A 23,961-nucleotide genomic window follows, 5' to 3' on the forward strand; every position below is an offset into this window, starting at 1 on the left:
ATATGACTGAGTATTAACAACAAAGAATACATTTACTTAAAATAACTGAATGAGCTAAACTGACTAAGCAAGTGATCAGTTTTTGTCTTTTTGTGACAAATATGTCACATCAGTTTAATGTTTAATGACATATTTGTCACAGCGATATTTAACAAACTGATTCTAGATCAAATTGTTTCAGAAATATTACCAAACTAGGTTACAAGTGACCTATGACATCTTATCTAAAGTTTAGAATTTCTGAATGAGTAAAAGCTTACCTTTGCAAAAAGAAAAGAAAGTTTTTAAAATTAGCATAGTGGTCTCATTAGCTAACCAGGTGGACCAAGACTTTGAAAATGGTGTCTTGAACACCCAGAGTGCCTCACTTGTCACATGACTGAACTAGTTTGTGCAGTAGACGTCACTTAGGGACTTTATTAGTTAAAAGTCAAAGTTAAACCATTATAAATAGTTTTTCTCTAAGTGTAAAGGGGCATGATCACCAGTGTCACTGTGGGTCCTTAAGGGAGGAACCAACGTATTTGTGATGGACCGAGTTGAAAAACAGGAGGAGCCCAGGAATTATTAGAAAAATATAGTTTCCATTTATTTAACCCCCAAAAATTATATTTACCAGACTAATAAATGTTGAGCTCATAAAAGAGGTCAAAGAAACAAAACTGAACTCAGGCAAAGACTGCAAACTTAACAAACCAAATGACTGTGTTACGGCCGAGACCGTTTCAGACGAGTGACAGGACTCAAACGCAAGACGCCGAACAGCTCGTAAGTATATTTTAAGAATAATGTTTAATGTTTACACAAAATATTCATAAACAAAAGGTGAGCGTAGACGTTAAACTAAATAACGATCTGGTCCGGGTCAGAGAGGACAGCTATTCCGGGGATTGGACTGGAAAGCAAGTCACAAAGGGTCCAGGAAAAGGTCGGGGTCACTGTAACAGAATGCAGATGTTCAAACATAGATAAGGAGGCATATGAATATGTTGTTTGGCTCAGAATCCTCCTTCGTACTGCGTACTTGCCAACGGAGGTCGGAGATGACATAGAGGGGTGAGTAGTCCGGGTGTGTAAATCCAAAAACTCCTGGCGTGGAGGCAGAGAGGCAGGTAGGTAATTTTGGTAATAGCCTGAGGGACTGCCAGAAGGTCCAGCATCCAAGTAGAAGCTCTTCGCCAGGGGTTGACAGTTAGGTGTAGCTGAAAAGGGAGGCGCACAAAAAACAAACATACAGTGAGGCAAGGTGATTCAAAAAAACACGTAGGGAATTTATGGTGGTGGCCTGCACTGACTGATGTTTAGCAGAGAATCTGGCGAAGAGAGATTGAGAACGCTGGCCTTATGAGTCCCCGGCTAATTACCCACAGATGTAAGCGATCAGCAAAAACACTGAGGCCCCTCCCAGGGGTGGAGACGCCGGCTCGGAGGGAGACACACTGGCACACACCCGGACCATGACAGTACCCCCCCTCAAGGGACGCCACCCGGCGGCCGACCAGCACCCGCCCCACGACGTGACCTAAGAAAATCAGAAACCATCACAGAGTCAAGCATCAAAGAACGAGGAACCCAAGAACGCTCCTCCGGCCCATAACCCTCCCAGTCCACCAAAAACTGCAGCCCCCTACCCCGCCGCCGCACATCCAGAATGCGCCGGACAGAAAACGCAGGGTGCCCGTCAATGAGCCGGGCGGGAGGCGGGGGCACCGGAGGCGGGCACAGGCAACTAGACACCACCGGCTTCACCTGAGAAACGTGAAAGACCGGGTGAACCTGCAAGGCAGCAGGCAAACGGAGCTTGACAGCCATAGGGCTGAGGACCCTGTCCACAGAATAGGGGCCGATGTAACGAGGAGACAACTTGCGGGAGGATGCCCTGAGAGGGATGTCTTTCGCGGCGAGCCACACCTTCTGTCCCGGTGAGTAAACAGGCGCAGGAGACCGGCGACGGTCGGCACAGCTACGTTGGCGAGTCACAGCTCGCAACAGCGCCTCCCGCGTACGAGACCAGACCCGACAGCAGCGCTGTAGATGATGCTGGACCGAGGGGACAGCAAGATCAGCCTCCTCCTCCGGAAACAGGGGCGGCTGATAACCCAAAGAGGCCTCGAACGGTGACAACCCAGTAGCAGACGAAACCAAGGAGTTGTGGGCATATTCCACCCACGGCAGATACGAGGCCCAAGTCGCAGGGTTATGACAGGTCACACAGCGGAGTGCGGCCTCAAGCTCCTGATTTAAACGTTCCGTCTGGCCGTTCGTCTGAGGATGGTAACCAGAGCTCAGACAAGGCCTGGCCCCCAAAGCAGCGCAAAAAGAACCCCAAACTTGGGACGAGAACTGCGGACCCCTGTCCGAAACTATTTCCACAGGAATGCCATGAAGCCGAAAAACATGGTCCAACAACAACGTAGACGTCTCAGCCGCAGTGGGCAACTTCTCCAAAGCGACGAAATGAGCAGCCTTAGAAAACCGATCCACGACCGAGAGAATAGTGGTCTTCCCAGCCGAAACCGGGAGTCCCGTAACAAAATCCAGGGCGATGTGGGACCAAGGGCGATGAGGCGTAGATAACGGCTGCAACAGCCCAGCAGGACGGTGAGTACGCGACTTACACCTGGCACACACAGGGCACGCAGCCACATATTCCCGAACATCTTTGTCCAGAGTGGCCCACCAAAAATGTCTCTTAACCATAGAAGTCGTCCTGCCCCTGCCCGGGTGACACGCAAACCTCGAAGCGTGCACCCATTCCAGTACCTTGGAGCGAGCAGCCGCGGGAACAAAACGCCGGTTAGTCGGTCCCGTGCCCGGATCCGGTTCCGTCCGGAGGCCCCGGTTGATGGCGTCCTCCACCTCCCAGGTAATAGCTCCCACCGTACAGCCGGCCGGAAGAACGGTGGAAAACTCCGCCGGACCCGTGTCAGAGTCAAACTGCCGAGAGAGGGCATCCGGTTTGGTGTTTCTGGAACCCGGGCGATAGGAAATGGAAAAGTTAAAACGTGCGAAAAACAGCGACCAACGAGCTTGACGTGCATTCAACCTCTTCGCACCGCGTAGGTACGTCAAGTTCTTATGATCCGTCCACACCAGGAACGGTAGCGCCGCGCCTTCCAGATGATGACGCCACTCCTCCAACGCCAACTTAACGGCAAGCAGTTCCCGGTCCCCCACATCATAGTTCCGTTCCGCTGGTGAAAGCCGCCGAGAGAAAAAGGCGCACGGCCGTAGCTTAGAGGAGGGGCCGGCACGTTGTGAAAGCACAGCCCCCACCCCCACATCAGAAGCATCCACCTCCACAATAAAAGCCTTAGACGGATCGGGTTGAGCGAGGATGGGCGCAGTAGAAAACAGATGTTTCAGCTTCGTGAACGCGCTGTCTGCTTCGGCGGACCAGCCGAACGGAAGCTTCGTAGAGGTAAGGCGTGTAAGCGGAGCTGCCACCAGACTGTAGTTCCTTATGAACCGACGATAGAAATTTGCAAATCCCAAAAACCCCTGGAGTTGCTTGCGAGTAGAAGGCACAGGCCAGTCTGTGACCGCCTTCACCTTAGCCGGATCCGTCTTCACCTGCCCCCCTGCCAAAATGTATCCCAGGAAAGAGACCGATGTCAAATGAAACTCACATTTCTCAGCCTTGGCATACAGTCTGTTTTCCAAGAGGCGTTGAAGGACAGCTCGGACATGTGAATGATGCTCAGCCAAAGTTTTAGAAAAAATAAGAATGTCATCTAAATAGACGAACACAAAACGGTCGAGGAAATCCCGTAGGACATCATTTATTAGGGCCTGAAACACCACTGGAGCGTTCGTTAAACCGAAAGGCATAACGAGATACTCGAAATGACCCAGGGGGGTGTTAAACGCGGTCTTCCACTCGTCTCCCTGACGGATTCGCACCAAATGATAAGCATTGCGAAGATCTAACTTAGTGAACACCGTGGCACCCTGTAGCGATTCAACAGCGGAGCTAATGAGTGGCAAGGGATACTTATTTTTAATAGTGACGTCATTCAAGCCCCTGAAATCAATACACGGCCGAAGAGACCCATCCTTCTTGTCTACAAAAAAAAAACCCAGCCGCCACGGGGGATGAAGACGGACGGATTAACCCAGCCGCTAGTGAATCCCTAATATACTCCTCCATCGCAGCACGTTCAGGCCTAGAGATACTATATAACCGGCTCTTGGGCAGGGACGCTCCGGGGAGCAAATCAATCGCACAGTCATAAGGGCGATGGGGCGGTAGGGACTGCGCTTTGATCTTACTGAATACTTCCCGCAAATCATGATACTCAGGCGGCACCCCTGAGAGATCGGGGACATATTCGTCAGTCCCCGTAGCCTCCCCCGGGCCGGGAAAACGGGCGGAAGTCAGACAATTGGAGTGGCAAAAAGGGCTCCAGCTGACAACCCTTTGCCCCTCCCAATCCAAGTGCGGATTGTGTAAGCACAGCCAGGGATAACCCAAAGTGAGCGGAGTATCAGGTGAATCGAGGACAAAAAAGGTGAGTTTCTCCCTATGATTCCCCGAAGTGCACAGTGACACTGGACCAGTGTGAAAAGAAATTTTAGTGAAAACCTGGTTATTAATCGCTCTAACTGGAATGGGTGGCTCAAGGCGCACGAGCGGAACGCCTAATCGTTCAGCGAGATCGAGACTGATTAAATTCTGTTCAGAACCAGAATCTAATAAGGCTGTGCATGAATGAGTAATCTGTAGCATCTCCAAGGTGACAGGGAGTTGTAAACGGGGTTTCTGACCAGAATTCGAACCGCCCACCCGTATCCCCGATTCTACCGGCGGGCGACACCTTTTCCCTCCTTCGGGCATGCAGCAATCAAGTGTTCCAGCGAGCCACAGTAAAAACAGGCATGAGCCCGACGCCGCCGCTCCCTCTCCTCCGGTGTCAACCGTGACCGGCCAATCTGCATAGGCTCCGGCTCGGGATTAGTGACGTAAGCCGAGGCGACAAACTCATGCGAGTCCACAGTCGGAGGCGGCGATGGTGACGTACCCGGAAACGAGCGCGGTAAACGGCGCTGGGATTTGTAGTTCCTGTCCCTCTCCCTGTCACGCAACCTGTTGTCAATGCGAAGGGAGAGGGACGCCAGTTCCTCAAAAGATTTTGGCTCATCACGGGAGGCAAGCTGGTCTTTCATACCCTCGTTCAATGCCCGGAAAAACACCCCACGCAGAGCGTCGTCAGGCCAACCGGTTTCGGCGGCGGCAGTACGAAAATCAATCAAAAAATCGGCAACCCTCTGATGGCCCTGGCGAAGATCCAGCAGCCTCTGCGCAGAACTACCCTCAGAAATGGGGTGCGCAAACGTTTTCTGGAATTCCCCCAAAAACACCTCATAAGAACAGGTTAACAAAGGATTCTTCGATAGATACGCCTCCGCCCACTTAAGTGCATGATTACGCAGTTTACCCACCAAATAAGATATCTTATTAGAATCCGCAACAAATGTGCGTGGAGAACGACCGAAAACAAGGTCGACCTGAAGCAAAAACCCGCTACAACTCCCTGGATCCCCTGAAAATGGTTCGGGCTCTGGGGACGTAGCATCACGGAAAGCTGATGTAGGTGGAGATGCAACGGCAACAGGTTGAGGCAGAGGAGCTGGTGTACCGGAGTCTTGGCCCGCGGGGCCCGAGGCGGAACCAGCAGCAGTAGAAATATCCGCTTGTAGAGCCTGGAGGGACTCCAGTATTTTACTTTGACCATCTCTAAGAGTCTGCTGCTGGGCTAACAGGAACTGAATAGATTGTTCATGACTTTCTAATATCGCCCCCTGCCTCTGAATGGCTGACCGTTCCGCGTCTGCTGAGTCCATAACTGCTGGCCAGATTCTACTGTTACGGCCGAGACCGTTTCAGACGAGTGACAGGACTCAAACGCAAGACGCCGAACAGCTCGTAAGTATATTTTAAGAATAATGTTTAATGTTTACACAAAATATTCATAAACAAAAGGTGAGCGTAGACGTTAAACTAAATAACGATCTGGTCCGGGTCAGAGAGGACAGCTATTCCGGGGATTGGACTGGAAAGCAAGTCACAAAGGGTCCAGGAAAAGGTCGGGGTCACTGTAACAGAATGCAGATGTTCAAACATAGATAAGGAGGCATATGAATATGTTGTTTGGCTCAGAATCCTCCTTCGTACTGCGTACTTGCCAACGGAGGTCGGAGATGACATAGAGGGGTGAGTAGTCCGGGTGTGTAAATCCAAAAACTCCTGGCGTGGAGGCAGAGAGGCAGGTAGGTAATTTTGGTAATAGCCTGAGGGACTGCCAGAAGGTCCAGCATCCAAGTAGAAGCTCTTCGCCAGGGGTTGACAGTTAGGTGTAGCTGAAAAGGGAGGCGCACAAAAAACAAACATACAGTGAGGCAAGGTGATTCAAAAAAACACGTAGGGAATTTATGGTGGTGGCCTGCACTGACTGATGTTTAGCAGAGAATCTGGCGAAGAGAGATTGAGAACGCTGGCCTTATGAGTCCCCGGCTAATTACCCACAGATGTAAGCGATCAGCAAAAACACTGAGGCCCCTCCCAGGGGTGGAGACGCCGGCTCGGAGGGAGACACACTGGCACACACCCGGACCATGACAGACTGCCCAAACATACATAATTGACCCAAAACATGAAATGACATACAAGGGTATATATAATGGCTGATCAGACCATTGTGACACATGAGGGGTAACAAACAAAACACAATCATAAACCACAAACGATGCAGTACAATCTAGTTTGTTAATAAACTAAACACTAAAGAAGAAAATCAAAAACCCCATTAAACCCTAAACTCAAATATTTAATTAAATACAAATACTTTGTTTTTAAAGTAAAGAAAACACACATTCCCCCCTTCAGCAGGAAGTGGTGGTGTAGTCCAATTATCTTCCTTTGTATTTAATGGTTTCAAACCCTGGCTACCATCTTTTGTCCAGCAACTCCCAGGGATGATGGCAGGTAAGAAATAAAAAGACAAAGGTTAGTCAGAAAGCAAAGAAATGAAGTAGTATGAATACATAAGTGAACTAAATGTGCGCGCTTACAAATAGAACAAATGTATCCAAACCAATCAATAAAGTTATCGGAAACTAAAATGTATTACTATGTTCAAATGAAGAATGAAAATACTATAGTTACCAACTTTAGAGTGTGGCCACGGGTTTGGCCATCACAGTATTGTAGAGGAGTGAAGTGAAGTTTTCGATGTTTTCTTCGTCAACTGTCGTTTGTCCTGCACAGAGATGCTGCTGTAGATGTGTCTCTAGCTGTGTCTGGATACAATGAAAAATGCTGTAACTAAGTGCTTGTGTTGCATAGTTCTACAAAACATTCCATTTCATGCATGCTCCGCCCACATGGTAAGGAATGTCAGGTGCTGCATTGCCAAATCCTGCTCCCATTGCCTAGCAATAACAGCTGTTTACTTTTTGGGGTCTGGTTCATTATTTAATAAAGAAAACATGTCCAAGTATTGGGTGCTGAGGCTCAGCGCATATTCTAACCTTGCTGTGTGGGTGGGCAGCTAGAAATCACTGGTGGGCAACATGAGTGAGGAGAAAACTGGAGCAGCCAAGCAGGGAGCTGCAGGTTGCTGGTTTGAGTCTCTGTTCAGATGCTGGTGTCTCCTCTCTCTGAGATGTCTGCAAACAGTCCCAGATAAAACAATAAGGATAATAAACAAACACGTGACTAAAATAACAATTATGACTCTGATGTGTTTCATGTGTAGCAGGATGGCCTCTATACAGCAGTCGCTGCAAGCATCCACATCGGCACACTTACTATTCTTTAAGCAGGCGTGCTGGGGTCCTCCTAAGGAAAGTTTGAAACTTCATTTCTTTCATGCTGTTGAGTAAGAGTAATTTTAAAACTTAGTAGCAGCCGCCATTGTTGGAAACTGGAGTTTGGCTGGGCCGCGCTATGAATTCTGGGATATGGTAGGCCACGAGGGACACACCCGACCCATCCTTCAAATTCGGGGAAAAGGAGGACGCATTTGTCCGCTGCATTCGGAGGAGTCTACGAATTTGGACAGCCTTCGGCGCGTCGCTGTGACGCAATCGGTCTACAAATGCGGCCTCAGGAGGATGCAGCCCATGAATTTGGACACGACCAAAGTTAAACTTACCTTGGCTGTATCCCAATTCAGCATCTGCAGCCTTAAAGGCCGCATTTTAAGGCCAATTACGTCACAGCGACACGACGAAGGCTGTCCCAATTCAAAGGCTGCTCGAAATGCGGTCCTGAAATGCGTCCTTCATTTCATTGAATTTTAAGGATGTGGCGGTGTAGACTTCGTGGCCCAACATATCCCAGCATGCATAGCGCGGCGGTGGGTGTGGATAATTTTGCCAGAAAAAAAAACGGCCGAAGAGGGGTGGCCGAAGAGTAAACTTTTAAAAGTAAGTACTATTGTGTTACTTATTTATGTGCGAATGTTTAATAACGAAGAACATTAAAACATTACTGTTGGCCAAATGTAGGCAAAGTTATGTGACATTAGCAATGTTTGTACTAACTTGGTTTTAAAGCCTTTACTTTAAAATATACGCCGTTCAATAGTTGACCTTAATCTTACAGAGAATGTGATGATTTTAAATTAAGCACTGAGACAAATTTAGTAATGCCAACATATTAAAAGAACAATATTTGTCTCTCATATATATAACACAGTTATATATACTGTGTCAAAGAAACCTGTCTTTGAGTGAAGATTTAAGGTGACAGGAAATATAAATAATATAAATAAATGCAGCTTGAATCTTTACTGAAGCTCAGTATTTGAAACAGAGATCATTCACTGCTGTAATAACTAATAATGATTGAAATTATAACTTTAATATTGGCCATATTATATTTACATTACCAAAGTGAGATGACTTTAGTCTCATGAACAACATTAGCTAATTGTTATTTACTAGGTAATCTTAAATGACTGTTCAGTACAGAAGTGAAGCCCAATAATCATGATTTCACAGTCAGCCTCAGATACTTATCAAATCAAAGCTCATGTACAAACAAACAAATGAACAAAAGATTTTCTCCTTCATTTCTGTCAAACAAAGCTGTATGAAACGTTTCCAGCTGTTAGTGTCATGGTTGCTAGGCATCCGGGGCAGCGCGACGGAGGCTAGACCGTCCCATTTCACAAGCCTCTCACTTCCGGCCTATAAGTACGCAGCCCTTGTGGACCGTTAAGGCTGCGCACTTTAAGGCTGCAGACCCTGAATTGGGATACAGCCCTTGTGTCGTTAGGAGCCTGAACCGCAATGACATTACGCTCTCCCACTGTCACACGTTGATGACGTATTTGGAAATCAATTCGGGTGGGACCAGTGTTGCCAACTCCTCAGTAAGGAAAATCGCTATTGGTTGTCCTAAAAGTCGCTAGAAGTCGCTAAATGATGTCATCGCCTAATTTGCATAATTGGTCATGCTAATGTAATTGTAACCTACACTGTTGGAGAGAGAAATAACATCGTGGAAGAGACATAAAGTCAGTAAAAAATGTCTTAAATTCATTTAGAATTTATTTAGAACTACAAATTAAATTTCTTTTAGCAATTATTGTTTTTTTTTTTTATGTCACAATTCCAACCCTGCTCCTTTATCCGGGCTTGGCCCGGCAAAAGTGACCTGAAACAGGCACTCTGGTGGAGTTATTGTGTGTGTGTGTGTGTGTGTGTGTGTAGTTTTAAACTTTGTGGTCCACAAAACAACATAACAGTAAAAGAAGAACTGACTGCATTACAGTCAGTGCGGAAGCCCTGCCCTGATAGCCGCTGGAGGAGGACTATCCTCCATCTGTGAGCGCTTTGGCACGGGCAAGGTGCCCACCGCAGCACCCGCTGCTTATTGAGAGTAAGAGCGATACGCGCTTTCACGTCAAAAGTCGTCATAAATAAGTCTCTAATAACGGCAGAAAAAGTCACCAGATTTGTCGCTAGTCGCGTTTCAGAAAAAAAGTCCCTAAGGTCGTCTGAAAACTCGCTAAATATAGCGACAAAGTCGCTGCAGGAGGAAGATTTTCTCTCTGATACCTTGTGTTCTGATACCTGACAACTTTTTTCTTGAGAACTGAGACCTGACAATTTTTTGTCTGATACCTGACAACTTTTTTCTTGAGAACTGAGACCTGACAATTTTTTGTCTGATACCTGACAACTTTTTTCCTGACAACTGAGACCTGACATTTTTTTGTCTGATACCTGACAACTTTTTTCTTGAGACCTGACATTTTTTTGTCTGATACCTGACAACTTTTTTCTTGAGAACTGAGACCTGACAACTTTTTTCTTGAGACCTGACGATGTCCTAAAATGTATACCGTACAATGGGCACAGTTAATTTATGCTGGCCAGCCGATAAACAATGAGTATAAAAACAGCAGCTGTTTTGAGACATTTCATACTGGTTCCTCCCTCGGGGCACGGTTTTATTTGTTCTGTCTGAAGTGTGTGTGCCTTAAAATAGTGTGATCTATGGACCCTACGGTGCAATTCCTGCTGGAGTCGATAGCGTGTTTGTGTTTTGTTTGCTTTTCATGTGATATACAGTGTCTTGCAGTCTTGCAGGTAAAGATCTCTCAGGGCATTAGCAGATCATTCATCATCAGATGAATGGGGGAGGGGGGGGGGACTCAGATAACAACTGACTCAAATAGGGAGGAAACGGTCCAGTAAGGTAGATAACCTGTTGTCTGAAGATATGCTAACATGCCAGGCAGTTTAAGCTGCCAAAGAAAAAGCATGGAATGATTGCTGCCTCTGCTGCAAAGAAAGTAATTGTATTTGTCCTCACCCAGAGGAAATGAGAGTAAAAATGAGTTCACTCTAAACCTACAAAAATTGCTATTATCTGTCACCATTTAAACGCAATTGTGACAGCGGAAACTTGGTTTCTCTCTTCTCTCACATCTCCCTGAGGCTTTTTGTTATGAGGAATTGTTTCACTGTGATGGTTCAATTTTGCCACATTGAACCTGATCTCGCTAATCGAACATTGTTTGGAACTTTAGTTCTCATCAAACATCTTCTGGTGAAAAGTGAAGCCACCGCCGCTGGCAGGAAGTGCTACAGATTGATTAGCCCCGACCCTTTTGAAGTGCCTCAGGTATGGATGCAGCAGGCAGACACCTTGTTATAATTGTGATGAAGCAGCTGTCCTTGGCAGAGCTGATTTGGGTTACCTCTCTGCTTTGTAACCCTGACAGGCCAAATGAAGAAGCATTCAACTTCTATCCTCGGGCGGCAACCTGGGTTGGGATCTTAAGCAGGTAAACACTAATTAATCACGCCAGATATCGGACAGCTACCCCCTTTAACTGTTTGGGAAGGAGATGGAAGCTTATTTACCTCCACGTCATTAAGTCCAGCAGTCACTTGTGCATCTCAGCCTTGTCTCTCTTGCTCAGTGTCACGCTGTTCAACAAAGATGCAGATCCCTCGCTTACCATCCTCGCATTTCTGCGTCCTGTCTTTTCCACTCTGTGTTATTTTTTTATTTTTTTGAAACATGCATTAGCGACTCTCCCTCTCACCCTGACTCATCCCCGTTCCCTCGCAAGACTGAGCACTATAAAGTGTGGCAGTGGATCAAGAATTAATGCATTTGCCTTCAGTGAAAGTTGTTCAGAAAAGTATGCTCATTAGGCCTTCCTTTTTACCCTGCACAGAGGCCAGGGGAAGCAGACAGGGCGTTGGGAGGAGATTGGCGGGGTCATTATCTACCCTGTTGCTGCACTCTGGACTTCAAAGTGAAGCTTGGTACAGCTGTCACTGGTGCTCTGCACAGCTCGGACATGGTCTTGACAGCAAGGGCAGGCGCTCCTGGCTACAGCGCGGAGGCCAGAGCTGATGCTGGAGGGTTCATTAAAGCAGGAAGCTTCAATCTCTCAGCACTTCTCTGTTTGTATTCCAGTACAACTGTTTCTTTGTCTTTCACATCCTGTGTTTTTTCTTTCTTTCTTTTTTTTCTCTTTTGTTTCCATGACCTACAGTAACATCACACATTGCTAGAGCTACTAGAAATAGCCAGGTATTAAAATGTAACCTGGAACATCTTGTTCTCTTTGTCTGTCTTCACCTCCTGTATTCCAGTCAAATCCACTGTAGCTTTCATCTGTCAAAGGTTCCTTCTCTTTTTCTTCACCGGGCCCCGTTTTCCCTGCCTCCCCATGCAATATCGCCCTTTACTGGATATATCTTCGCCTCACTGCTCATTTTTTTTGTCCTCGTCCCGCATGCTCCTCAGCTCTTCAATGTCTTTCCCTTAATGACGATAAAACAAGGTAAAGTGCAGGTCCCGACACTGTGTGGAACGAGGATTAATCTACAATAAATGACGGGCCGCTTTGTTAACTACATGTGACAGCACAGAGAAGCATGATTGAGCATACGTTTAGTGAAATTGTGGGTATATGTGTGTGCGCGCCCAGGCTGTTGTCTCCAATGCCTGCTCACACTGCTGTTTAAAGACCTTGTAAACTGGTATATTTACTTCCATAATGTAATATTTTCTGGGGAAACATGTTGTTGATGTATTGCTGTGGAGAGCCTTCTGAACTACGATGCCTGAGGATATCAATTAAACTTCTGATAACCTGCATATCTTTTTTGTTTTTAAACACCAGTAAAAGCAGCTATACAATTTTCCCAGTGGGTCTTTCTAGTGCACAGATTGAGTGATATTTCCATGTTGTTTTGTTTGTTTGTTTTCTCTGAGGTTTAATTCATTTTTCATGATAACCCTGTTCATCTCTTTTTAAAGAAATAAACTAAAATAAAAAGTACAGATTATTTTCTTCTTTAACTGATTAATCAAGACTTGGGAGAACAATTTCATGAAAATAAAACTGACATTTTCTTGTTGCCTTGGGTTTGGGTTAGGGTTTGATCGTCATCAACGACGAAGGTTAATGCGATCATACAAGGTACACTAACAAGATGAAAAGGGAAGGCATGGGAAATCCAGATATTTGACATAAACACAGTGTAAACAGTGCTGCTGTAAATACTGAGTATGATGTTCAGCCTTATGTGCAGCCCTGTGCTCCAACACGGGTTGTATAACATTGAAAACTGCCAAGATTATCTTGTACTGAATAATTGTTTTGTAAAGTAGCAAAGCACATATTTAGAGTCTTAAGTAAAAGTCTTCATCCTACATAAGTCATAGGACAAAAGTCATAGCATCGAGGTACCTAAAGTAAAAGTGGCTACTCTGATGAATCATACACATTTTGTTATGTTGATAGTTGTGTTGATTCATTACTGTGTATAGTTCTTTAACTATTATAACACAGCGTTATACATTAGTAGGTTATTATTCTGGAAATCCACAACTAATGGTTTAAAATGAACAGTACAGTAGGGAAAAGTAGACATGTAGAGCAGCATGACATCACAGTCCTTGAAGGGTACTTCAATACTCGAGTAAACACAAAGCTACATTCTACCACTACTCCTATTTATCCATCCATCCATCCATCTTCATCCGCTTTATCCGAGGCCGGGTCGCGGGGGCAGCAGCCTAAGCAAAGAGGCCCAGACCTCCCTCTCCTCAGCCACCTCCTCCAGCTTATCCAGGGGAATACCAAGGCGTTCCCAGGCCAGCCGAGAGATATAATCTCTCCAGCGTGTCCTGGGTCTGCCCCGGGGCCTCCTCCCGGTTGGACATGCCTGGAACACCTCACCCAGGAGGCGCCCAGGGGGCATCCTTGTCAGATGCCCGAACCACCTCAGCTGGCTCCTTTCGATGTGGAGCAGCAGCTGCTCTACTCTGAGCCCCTCCCGGATGGCCGAACTTCTCACCCTATCTCTAAGGGAGAGGCCAGCCACCCTTCGGAGGAAGCTCATTTCTGCTGCTTGTATCCACGATCTCGTTCTTTCGGTCACTACCCACAGCTCGTGGCCATAGGTGAGGGTAGGGACGTAGATCGACCGGTAAATTGAGAGCTTCGCTTTTACACTCAGCTCCCTCTTCACCACGACGGACCGGTGCAGCGTCCGCATTACTGCAGCTGCAGCCCCAATCCGTCTGTCGATCTCCGGCTCCCTTCTCCCATCACTCGCGAACAAGACCCTGAGATACTTGAACTCCTCCACTTGGGGCAGGAACTCATCCCCGACCCGGAGTGGGCACTCCACCCTTTACCGGCTGAGAACCATGGCCTCAGATTTGGAGGTGCTGATCCTCATTCCCGCTGCTTCACACTCAGCTGCGAACCGTTCCAGTGCGAGCTGGAGGCCCTCACCCGATGAGGCCAACAGAAGCACATCATCCGCAAAAATCAGAGATGAGATTCTGAGGCCACCAAAGCGAAAGCCCTCCGCCACTTGGCTGCACCTAGAAATCCTGAGACAAAGGGCAGCCCTGGCGGAGCCCATCGCCCACCGGGAACGAGTCAGACTTATTGCCGGCAATGCGAACCAAGCTCTTACAACGTTTGTATAGGGATCGAATGGCCCGTAGCAATGGGCCAGACACCCCATACTCCCGCAACACCTCCCACAGGACACCCCGAGGGACACGGTCGAATGCCTTCTCCAAGTCCACAAAACACATGTAGACTGGTTGGGCAAACTCCCATGCACCCTCAAGTATCCTCGAGAGGATAAAGAGCTGGTCCAGTGTTCCGCGACCAGGACGATAACTGCATTGTTCCTCCTGTATCCGAGGTTCGACTAGCGGACGAACTCTCCTTTCCAGCACCCTGGCATAGACTTTCCCAGGGAGGCTGAGGAGTGTGATCCCCCTGTAGTTGGAACACACCTTCCGGTCCCCCTTCTTAAAGATGGGGACCACCACCTCGGTCTGCCAGTCCACAGGTACTGCCCCTGATCTCCACGCAACATTGCAGAGGCGTGTCTCCCTCGGAATGCTGTTGAAGCTCTGCCGGAGGTGTGCGTTGAAGATCTCGCGGACTGGGGCCTCTGCTAGACGTTCCCAGCACACCCTCACTACGTGTTTAGGTGCACCAGGTCTGTCCAGCGTCCTCCCCCGCCACCTGATCCAACTCACCACCAGGTGGTGATCAGTTGACAGCTCAGCCCCTCTCTTTACCCGAGTGTCCAGAACATATGGTCGCAGGTCTGGTGATACGATTACAAAATCGATCATCGACCTACGGCCTAGAGCGTCCTGGTGCCACGTGCACTTATGGACACTCTTATGTTCGAACAGGGTGTTCGTCATGGCCAAACTGTGATTAGCACAGAAGTCCAATAACAAAGCACCGCTCGGGTTCAGATCAGGGAGGCCGTTCTTCCCAATCACGCCCCTCCAGGTCTCGCTATCGTTACCCACGTGAGCATTGAAGTCTCCCAGCAGGACAACAGAGTCTCCAGGTGGAGCACCTTCCAGCACCCCCCCCCCCCCCCAGGGACTCTAAGAAGGCTGGGTACTCCGAACTGCCACTCGGCGCATCATAAGCGCAGATGACAGTCAGGACCCGTTCCCTGACCCTATGGGGCAGGGAACAAACCCTCTCGTCCACCGGGAAAAACCCCAACGTACCGGCAGCAAGCCGAGGGGATATTAGAATACCCACCCCAGCCCGCCGCCTCTCACCAGGGGCAACTCCAGACTGAGACAGAGTCCAGCCTCTCTCCAGGAGACTGGTTCCAGAGCCCAAGCCATGTGTAGAGGTGAGCCCGACTATATCTAGCCGGTACCTCTCAACCTCACGCACTAACTCAGGCTCCTTCCCCACCAGAGAGGTGACATTCCATGTCCCTATTGCCAGTCTTGGCAGCCGGGGGTCAGTCCGCCAGGGCCTCCGCTCCTGGCCGCCACCCGGCACACAATGCACCCAACCCCTATGGCGCCTCCTGCGGGTGGTGGGCCTGCGGGAGGATATAAATACTCCTATTTATATGGATTTAAACAGAGCACAATTTGCGCTGTTATGTAGATTTAATGGGGTTTTTTTACCCGGTTTGCAAGAACTTTCGAAGATGCTAATTTAGCAAGCTGTGCATAAAGACTATGGTAATAGTTACAAAAAGCATGAAATCTGGTAGTAGTGATGGTGTACAGTAGGGTGCTTTTCCACTTGCTTTTCTCAAAGGCCTGATGTGGTGAAAGTTAAGGGCAAAAATGAAGGAGGAGATGCATAATAAGGAGAAGAACAAAGTGTGTCAAAACATTACGATGCCTCAGGTGTGTGTATCATGCATCATGATTGCACTGCCCACAGCAGTGTCACTGAGACAGCATTTGGAAGGAGAACAGTGGGATGAAACAGGGCAAAGAAAACGAAAACGTGATTGTTTTTGCAACCAATAAATGCAAATTAAGTTCAGATTTTAGACAAAAAGAACTATGATAAGACTCTTGCTTGACAAAGCTATGACATCGCCATCCAATATAAGGTTTTTGCCACAGCTGAGCTAATTTATCAGCATTGGTAATTACCAAAATCATTTCTGTGTTTCTGCATTTGTTAATCCATTAGTATGCACAAACCCTTTGATCAAATTGATATCTTTAATGCTTTAAATGCGTTAATACATTACAGTTATTTACTTGCATACTACCAGCCTTCTCATTTAACCCTTTAAAGCCTTAATGTTTGCGTAACTATTTTTAAATCCCGGTAGCACTGCAACCACATGAGCTAGCGCAATATTTTTTTTTTGCATATGAAACCGGAGGAGTTTTACTTACATGTTATGCCATCAGCTTGTCCAAGGTCACGGTTTCCTTCCACATATAGCTTTGCAAAAATTGCATAAAAAGCACTTGCAGCAACAAAAACATAATATTCCAGAAACACACTTTGCCAATCCGATCAGCTGTTCGTAACACTTCCTACGTTGGAATAGATACCAGCACGAACTATCGCATGTCCGCCATTACCTGCCTGAAACCGGAAGTGGCGTCATTTTCGTGGAAATGTAGTTTTTTTTTTTACCTTCAGGGCCTATACAAGCATATACTTGTGTTTTTAAAGGTTATGTTTGACTTTATGACTTTCTGTGTGGTTTCTGGGATGCTTAGAAGTCAAATTGCACTGCTGGAAATAGTTTATTTTGATGCACATGCTGGTTTTTTGCAAATTTGCATTATAATATTTATTTTTCCCTGCAGTATATAAAAATTGGTGTATTTAAAAAATAAAACTATGAAGACACTTAAAATAAATTTCCTGTGGTGGGAAACTATTTTGTGCAACTTTTTTGTATTTACAGTTTTGAGGGATAAGCCTCTTAAATTTCTCTAACTAGAAATATATGTTAAAAAAAACAAAAACGATTTTCAATTTTTTTGTAGTTTATTGCACTTTTTTACAATTTATGTAATTACTATGCACTTAATGCAGACATATTATTAAAATTTGGGCTATAATGGTTGTATTGATGTATAGCAACTTGAAATGCTCCCAAAAATGGCACTACAGCATGTAAAAATATAATATAAGCTCTGGCGGACTTGGTTCTATGGTAGGTCTTAAAGGGTTAATGGCTTTTCTTCATTTTTACTGCATCCTACATTGTAGATTCTCACTCAAGACATCACATATATGAAGCAAGATATGTGGAATTATGCAGCAAGGAAAAAAAAATATTAAAAACTCTAAGTATGTCTTATATTTTAGATTCCTCAAAGTAGCCACCCTTTGCTTTGTTGACAGCGCTTCAAACCCTTGGCTTTCTCTCAAGGAGCTTCATGATGTAGTCACCTGAAATGGTTTTCACTTCACAGGTGTGCCTTGTCAGGGTTCATTTGTCGAATTTCTTGCATTCTTAATGGGTTGGGACTATCAGTTATGTTGTAGTCATGTTGGTACACAGCTGACAGCCCTATTTGACAACTGTTAGAATTCATATAAAGAGAAATAACAGTCCATCATTACTTTAAGAACTGAAAGTCACTCAGTCTGGAAAATTGCTAAAACTTTAAACTTGTCCCAAAGTGCAGACGCAAAAACGATACAGCTACAATACAGCTACAACAAGCGCTACAATGAAACTGGCTGACATGAGGACCATGCTGGGAAAGGAAGACCATCAGTCATATACTTGCTAAGAAACCACTACCAAGGAAAACCAACAAGGAGAAGAGATTTTATTGGGCCAAGAAATACAAGGAATGGACATTAGACCAGTGGAAATCTGTGCTTTGGTCTGATGAGTCCAAATTTGAGATTTTTTTGTTCTGCCCGCCGTGTCGTTGTGCGACGCAGAAGAGGTGAACAGATGGTCTCTACATGCCTGGTTACCACTGTGAAGCATGGAGGAAGAGGTGTGATGGTGTGGGGGTGCTTTACTTGTAACACTAATGGGGATTTATTCAAATTTGAAGGCACAATGAACCATCACGGCTACCACAGCATCCTGCTGAGTCATGCCATCTTATCCAGTTTACGTTTAGTTGGACCATCATTTATTTTTCAACTTGACAATTACCCCAAACACACCTCCAGGCTGTGTAAGGGGTATTTGACCAATAAGGAGAGTGATAGAGTGCTGGACTAGATGGCCTGGCCTCCACAGTCACCCAACTTACACCCATGCTAGTTTAGGATGAGATGGACAATTACGAATAATTGTTTTGAAAAAATACTTTTAAAAACATTTGTATTCGGGAACAAGGAAAAACTTTATATCAAAAAGCTGAGTTTCCTTATGAGACCGCAGTGCATGACTGGATGAGTGAGTGACGTGTGAAAGAGGTGACTGACACGGGCTGCTCCACACAGCAACAGAGACGGCTCGGCTGAGCGAAAAAAGACTGAACTGCATTTTTGTTGAATAGATATTTTTGTACCTTAACTGGTTTCCGGAGGCAGTTTATAACTTCCGCGAAGATCGGGAGATTATTCCATTGCGCTGCATTAATAACGTCTGCAGTCAGAAGCTCTCATGTTCACTCTGTTTACGTAGCTCTGTTAGCTCGGTAATTTAGACAATAGGCTGTTGACAGAGTAACGTTAACGTTCGGTTAAAAAGGTTAAAACAATGCTTGTGTAGTTCTCACTTATTAACTTAGCTGAAACTCCCAACATGGAATTGGGGAATAGAAGAGTGTTGCTGCTGCTGAGCCATCTAACATACATAACAACAGCCAATGGCTGTTTTCTTTTCAATGATGTTCCTTGTTACATGTTTATTGCTGGATTTATGGAAAAACATCAACAAATATTGCATATCTATAATTATTATAATGCATATAATTAAAGAATACTTACACTATAACATAAGTGTAATGCAAAAAAACTGGATTTTTACGCCTATTTTGAATTTTACTCGAATACAAATACAAATTCAAATACTTTCCCTTCTCAAAAATATAAATACAGATACAAATACCGGCTGCTTTGCACACCTCTCTCTCTATATATATATGGATAGGTGTGTGTGTGTAAAATGTTTTTCTCTGTGAACCTTAGACTATTTTCCTTCTCCTGTGACCTACTTTACAAGTTATCATAGCGCTTCACTGAGAATCTGTGATTTTTTTCTTGAGTTTTCCTGACGATCAAAGGAAGTAAAATATAGTTTACACATACATACATCTTGAGGAACATTGAAAGCAGAAAACTGCTTGCATCCCTTTTTTGAGCAAAAGAGGTTGGCAGTGGAGGCTCAAGTCGAAGCGCACAGAGCACTCTGAAATTATCTGAAGGGATAAACCACTGATCTAAACAAAATATGTAAACAATTAAATCAGTATATACCCAGACATGTACCTATACCCAGGGAACCTCCTTTGATTAGGTTTTTTTTTTTTCGTAGAGTAAAAGACATGTGGAGAGAGGGCTGTGTTCATATAGTGAAATTCCCTAAAGTTTTAGAAGCTGTGATTAGCTGAAAGTATGTGCCCGACAGTATGTATGCAGTAGATGATAGCAGTATATGTGCGTGCTTGAGTGCCGTTGGGATGCTGTTGTGTTGCACTTGTAAACAGAGTGACTACAGCCTAATTAGGATCCCCTCAGTTTTATGCTACTAACCCTGGGCACGACAAGCTGAAGTCTGTGTTCGGGTATCTATCATGGATAGGGTGGGCCTGTGGCCTTAACAATGGTACTATCCGTTATGTTACTGCTATGCTGGGACACAGGTGGCAAGCAGGGACTGGATTCTACATTTCCACAGCTCCAAGACAGCCAGAGCTAGGCATTTACAAAATGACACACACAGAGGAAAGTGCGCTAATGGATGCTTACGCGAGGGCAGATTATGCAAATTACTGGCACTTCTAGTCATAAAAATGGGGGAAAAATGTAATGTGAGATGACTTGAGCATCTCTTGTCATGTGGGAAGTGTAACAGAGTGTGACATTCTCTTGAGGATTAGACAAAGCCGAAAGACAGAACCATGATCATTAATTAAGCTGTGATGCTGTTATAGCTGTGCATCACATTAGAAGGCTTGCTGGTGCCATCTTGGTCTAAGCCCAGATGCTGTGGATTCAAATCCACTGTCTGCAAACTCACTGATACTGGCTCTCTTCATTTCTTGAAGTGAATAAGCACTCTTTTATCTTTGCCAGTTGGGTTTTTGGTTTAGGATTTCAATTTTGGAGGTTAAAGCTAAACTAACTATGCTTCTATGTTCATTGTGTTGTGCTTCAGGGATGCAGTTTTTTTAGTTAGCATTGCCTTCCTATCAGCTCAGAGCAGTACGGACATTCTCCTCTGACCTCTGGCATAAATAAAGAGTTTATGCTGACTGGATATTTTCTGTTTTTTGGACCGTCCTCTGTATACTGTAAAAATGGTTATAAACGAAAATCAAAATAAGTCACCAGCATCTGAAATACTTAGACCAACCAAAAACCAGTTTCAAAGTCAAGTTTTCCATTTTGATGTTTGGTTTGAAGGTTGTTTTTATATATATATGTGCCGGAAATCATTACCTAAATGCAGTGAGTTAGCTGATTAGATGCTATCTGGCATTAGCCGATCAGATCTATCGTTTTGTCCAAATATGTAAATATGGTCACCTCTGGATCCAAAAAAAAAAAAAAAAAACCAAGGCTGATGGTGGACATAACTGTGCCTGATTCACAACTAGCAAGATGCTACTTGTCATTAATACTTATCATTATCTGCAATCTAAGAATGTCTCTTCACCAGGTTGGGGTCATTACTCAAAAAGTAATGCAGTGGAAATGAGATGACAGTTCTTAATAAAAATATTTTAACTGTAATGTTCTACAGCTTTGCCAAAATGCACATAATCAGGGCCTGTTTTCCTTTCCTTTGTTTTTGTTATTGCTTTTTTGTGAAACTATTTATTGGACTTGGACAAGTGTCGAGGCTTTCTACCTTCACACATAAATAAATTATTGCTAGAATTAAAAAAAATACTTTGGTCTGTGTCACAAAAAACTCTTGATGTTGGCTGTTTTTCCTTCTTTTGATGGACTGTTGTTGATTTTAATTAAAAGCAAAAATCAAAACTGAAGATTGTGAGTTTCATGGCATTTCTCCAACAAAACAGCTAAACCACACTTCCAATCAGGATGCATTCTCCATGCAACCTCTTGCAAAAAGGTGATACTCAGCAACTAGTCAGGGCCTCATTACTTCAGCCAGAGTGTTTGCGGGCTCGCAGTTGAATAATGAGGCTATTATGGAGATATCCTCCAAGAAATGCTAGAGAGGTCTCTGCTCTCAGAGCTGAAGTAGACCGCCAAGCCGCTATCGCCTACCATACAATAATGCATTTATATATCAAGATTCCACTGCAACTAGGGACTTTTTTTAATGGATTTGGCTGGATTTGTTAAGTGTTAGATGCAAAATGTGACTATCATTATTTCAAAGAAGATGTAATGAAAAATTGATGCTCTGTGGTGGCTATCGGAGCAGTTTGGTTTTAAACAGGCTCAATCAGACTGACTCAGAGCCATTTGTATCCCTCGCTTAGGCAATACCAGTTAATATTTGCCTAATCAAGTTGTTTTCCTAAATTCTGCACAGCTACAGATGCAACCAAAGATAGGAGTCTCTCCTCTTGATGCTCAGGTTGAATGTGTTTCTCTCCTCGGTCTCTCCATTCTGATTGCTTTCATTTTCAGGATGGAGCAATGGAATATTAAAGCTGTGGGCCCAGCTTGACTCCCCTGGGAGTTGTGCCTCATTATCTAAGAAGCTGCTTACACTCCACTGCTTAGCTCATTACAGATGGTAGAGCAGAAAGAGAGGGGGAAACAGAAGCAGAGAGCAAAGAGAAAGGGAGAGGGAAGGCAGGCTGCATGTAGCATTTCAAGTACTTTACACCCTCGGACCTCAAAGTTTCCTACAGCCTCTTTTCCAACAATTTTCACTGACAGTGTTAAAAACAAAGCAAACAAAGAACATGACAACAAAAGATTTGGCGGAAGAGAAAAAATCTCATAACTTACAAACTCCTGTGGTTAATTATTAACATGACTGTGTATAAAAAGAACATCCCAGAGAGGACAGATTCCCAATTCTGGTTGAGATGGGCAATAAGTTGCTTCTGCAATGTAAAAATCACAAATGTTAAGGCATTTTTTTCATATTAAATGAAACTAAATTCAGAAATGTTTCTCCATCCTTGTAATCCGTTATTACAAGTGAATAATCTACTATAAGATAAAATATACACACTTACAGCAGAAATGTATTAATGTTCTTCCCATTTTTCAAAATAAAAAAAGCTCTAAGTTGAAGTGGAAAAGTGTCCTGTTATTTTTTGGAAATTATGGACCCCGTGTCATCTGGGCTAAAAAAGAAAGGGACAATCCAGCTTGCCATCTTCCATGACATGGGGTTGCATTAGTGCCCCTACCATGGATAACATGCACAACTTCAAAGTGTTAATGGTGTATCCTATGTACAGATATGGAGCAAAATGTTAATGTTTGATTTTCTTATTTGAATTTCTTGTTTGCATTTGAAAGGAATTCTTTTTATTTGAGCAATATAATGCCAAAGCATGTTCCGTGCATATTTCTACAGCAAAAAATCGATATAATCTATGAAATAAAATCAAATATAGTGTTAATGAATGGCATATTGTTGCTTCTGTCTTTTGCTGACATCAGAGAGTCAACATCATATTAAATGATGATAAAGGTGGTCCTCAACTAACTTGTATTATGTAGAAACCTATGTTGAAAGTGTTCCTAATAATGGTGCTGGTTCAGGTAGTTATGGCCACAATTGAGTCTTTTTCATCTTCTAATGATAACGTTTATTGCATTAATGCCATGCACAAAGCAAAGTTTGTCGCAAACAGTTAAAAGCAACCAAAAAAGCTCTTCCAGGAATATATTCAAACATTCAAATAAGCAGTTTTTGCAGAAATTAGTTTTACCTACATTTCTTTCTGTTAATTGCAGCTTACCAATAGGAGGGCTCAACAACCACTGGTAGCTTGCTGGCTTAATAATCTGCTTGTAAAACACTATTTCTATAACAAGTAAGAATGCCTGTTGGTTATTATGAAGCACACTGACTAATTTTAGTGTTCAACCTATTTAGCTTTGAGACTGAAAAACTAATCTATACTAGGCTCCCCTTTATCTGTCCAGATGGTCTTTATGACACAGCACTTGCACATTCAATGAGCCATTTACTTTGTTGGCATATTTTTGAAGTTTAAATAGAAATGTCCTAACTGCTTCCTGTATTCACGGACTGAAAAGCTAAGCTAAAAAAGTTTTGATTCAAGCTGAAACACAGGAGTGAAACTCGTTGAACTTCCTGTTTTACAAGAATAAAAGTAAATTTAGTTTATCCAGGCACACGTGGGCAAATCTGCTCTTCTGGGGGGACACTCAGGATTTCCAATCCAGCGAAGTGTAATCTCTCCAGTGTGTCCTGGTCTGCCCAAGGGCCTTCTCCTGTTAGGCTATTCCCAAAACACCTTGAATAGGATGTGTCTTAGTCAGATGCCTGAACCAACTGAATCGCCTCCATTTGATGTGCAGGTGTAGCAACTATACTCCA

General features: G+C 44.5%; 3 long non-coding RNA genes across 4 annotated transcripts; 1 reads left to right on the plus strand and 2 right to left on the minus strand.

Annotated features, from left to right (window-relative positions):
- Positions 1-773: 773 nt before the first annotated feature.
- Positions 774-1,607, minus strand: LOC309692871. Its single transcript, XR_014272505.1, has 3 exons — positions 1,296-1,607; positions 1,025-1,202; positions 774-938 (listed from the first exon to the last, which is right to left on the minus strand). It is a non-coding gene; the product is annotated as an uncharacterized lncRNA (long non-coding RNA).
- A 4,324-nt stretch (positions 1,608-5,931) lies between these two features.
- On the minus strand, positions 5,932-7,946 carry LOC309692868. Its single transcript, XR_014272500.1, has 5 exons — positions 7,811-7,946; positions 7,531-7,668; positions 6,454-7,299; positions 6,183-6,360; positions 5,932-6,096 (listed from the first exon to the last, which is right to left on the minus strand). It is a non-coding gene; the product is annotated as an uncharacterized lncRNA (long non-coding RNA).
- On the plus strand, positions 6,970-12,570 carry LOC309692872. Of its 2 annotated transcripts, XR_014272507.1 has the most exons (4): positions 6,970-6,985; positions 11,046-11,140; positions 11,241-11,303; positions 11,703-12,570. It is a non-coding gene; the product is annotated as an uncharacterized lncRNA (long non-coding RNA). The 2 variants fall into 2 exon arrangements; XR_014272506.1 differs by having other exon boundaries at positions 11,046-11,303.
- Positions 12,571-23,961: the final 11,391 nt, after the last annotated feature.

Source organism: Aulonocara stuartgranti (assembly GCF_965226115.1).
Source record: "Aulonocara stuartgranti genome assembly, chromosome: 17".
Taxonomy (NCBI): Eukaryota; Metazoa; Chordata; class Actinopteri; order Cichliformes; family Cichlidae; genus Aulonocara; species Aulonocara stuartgranti.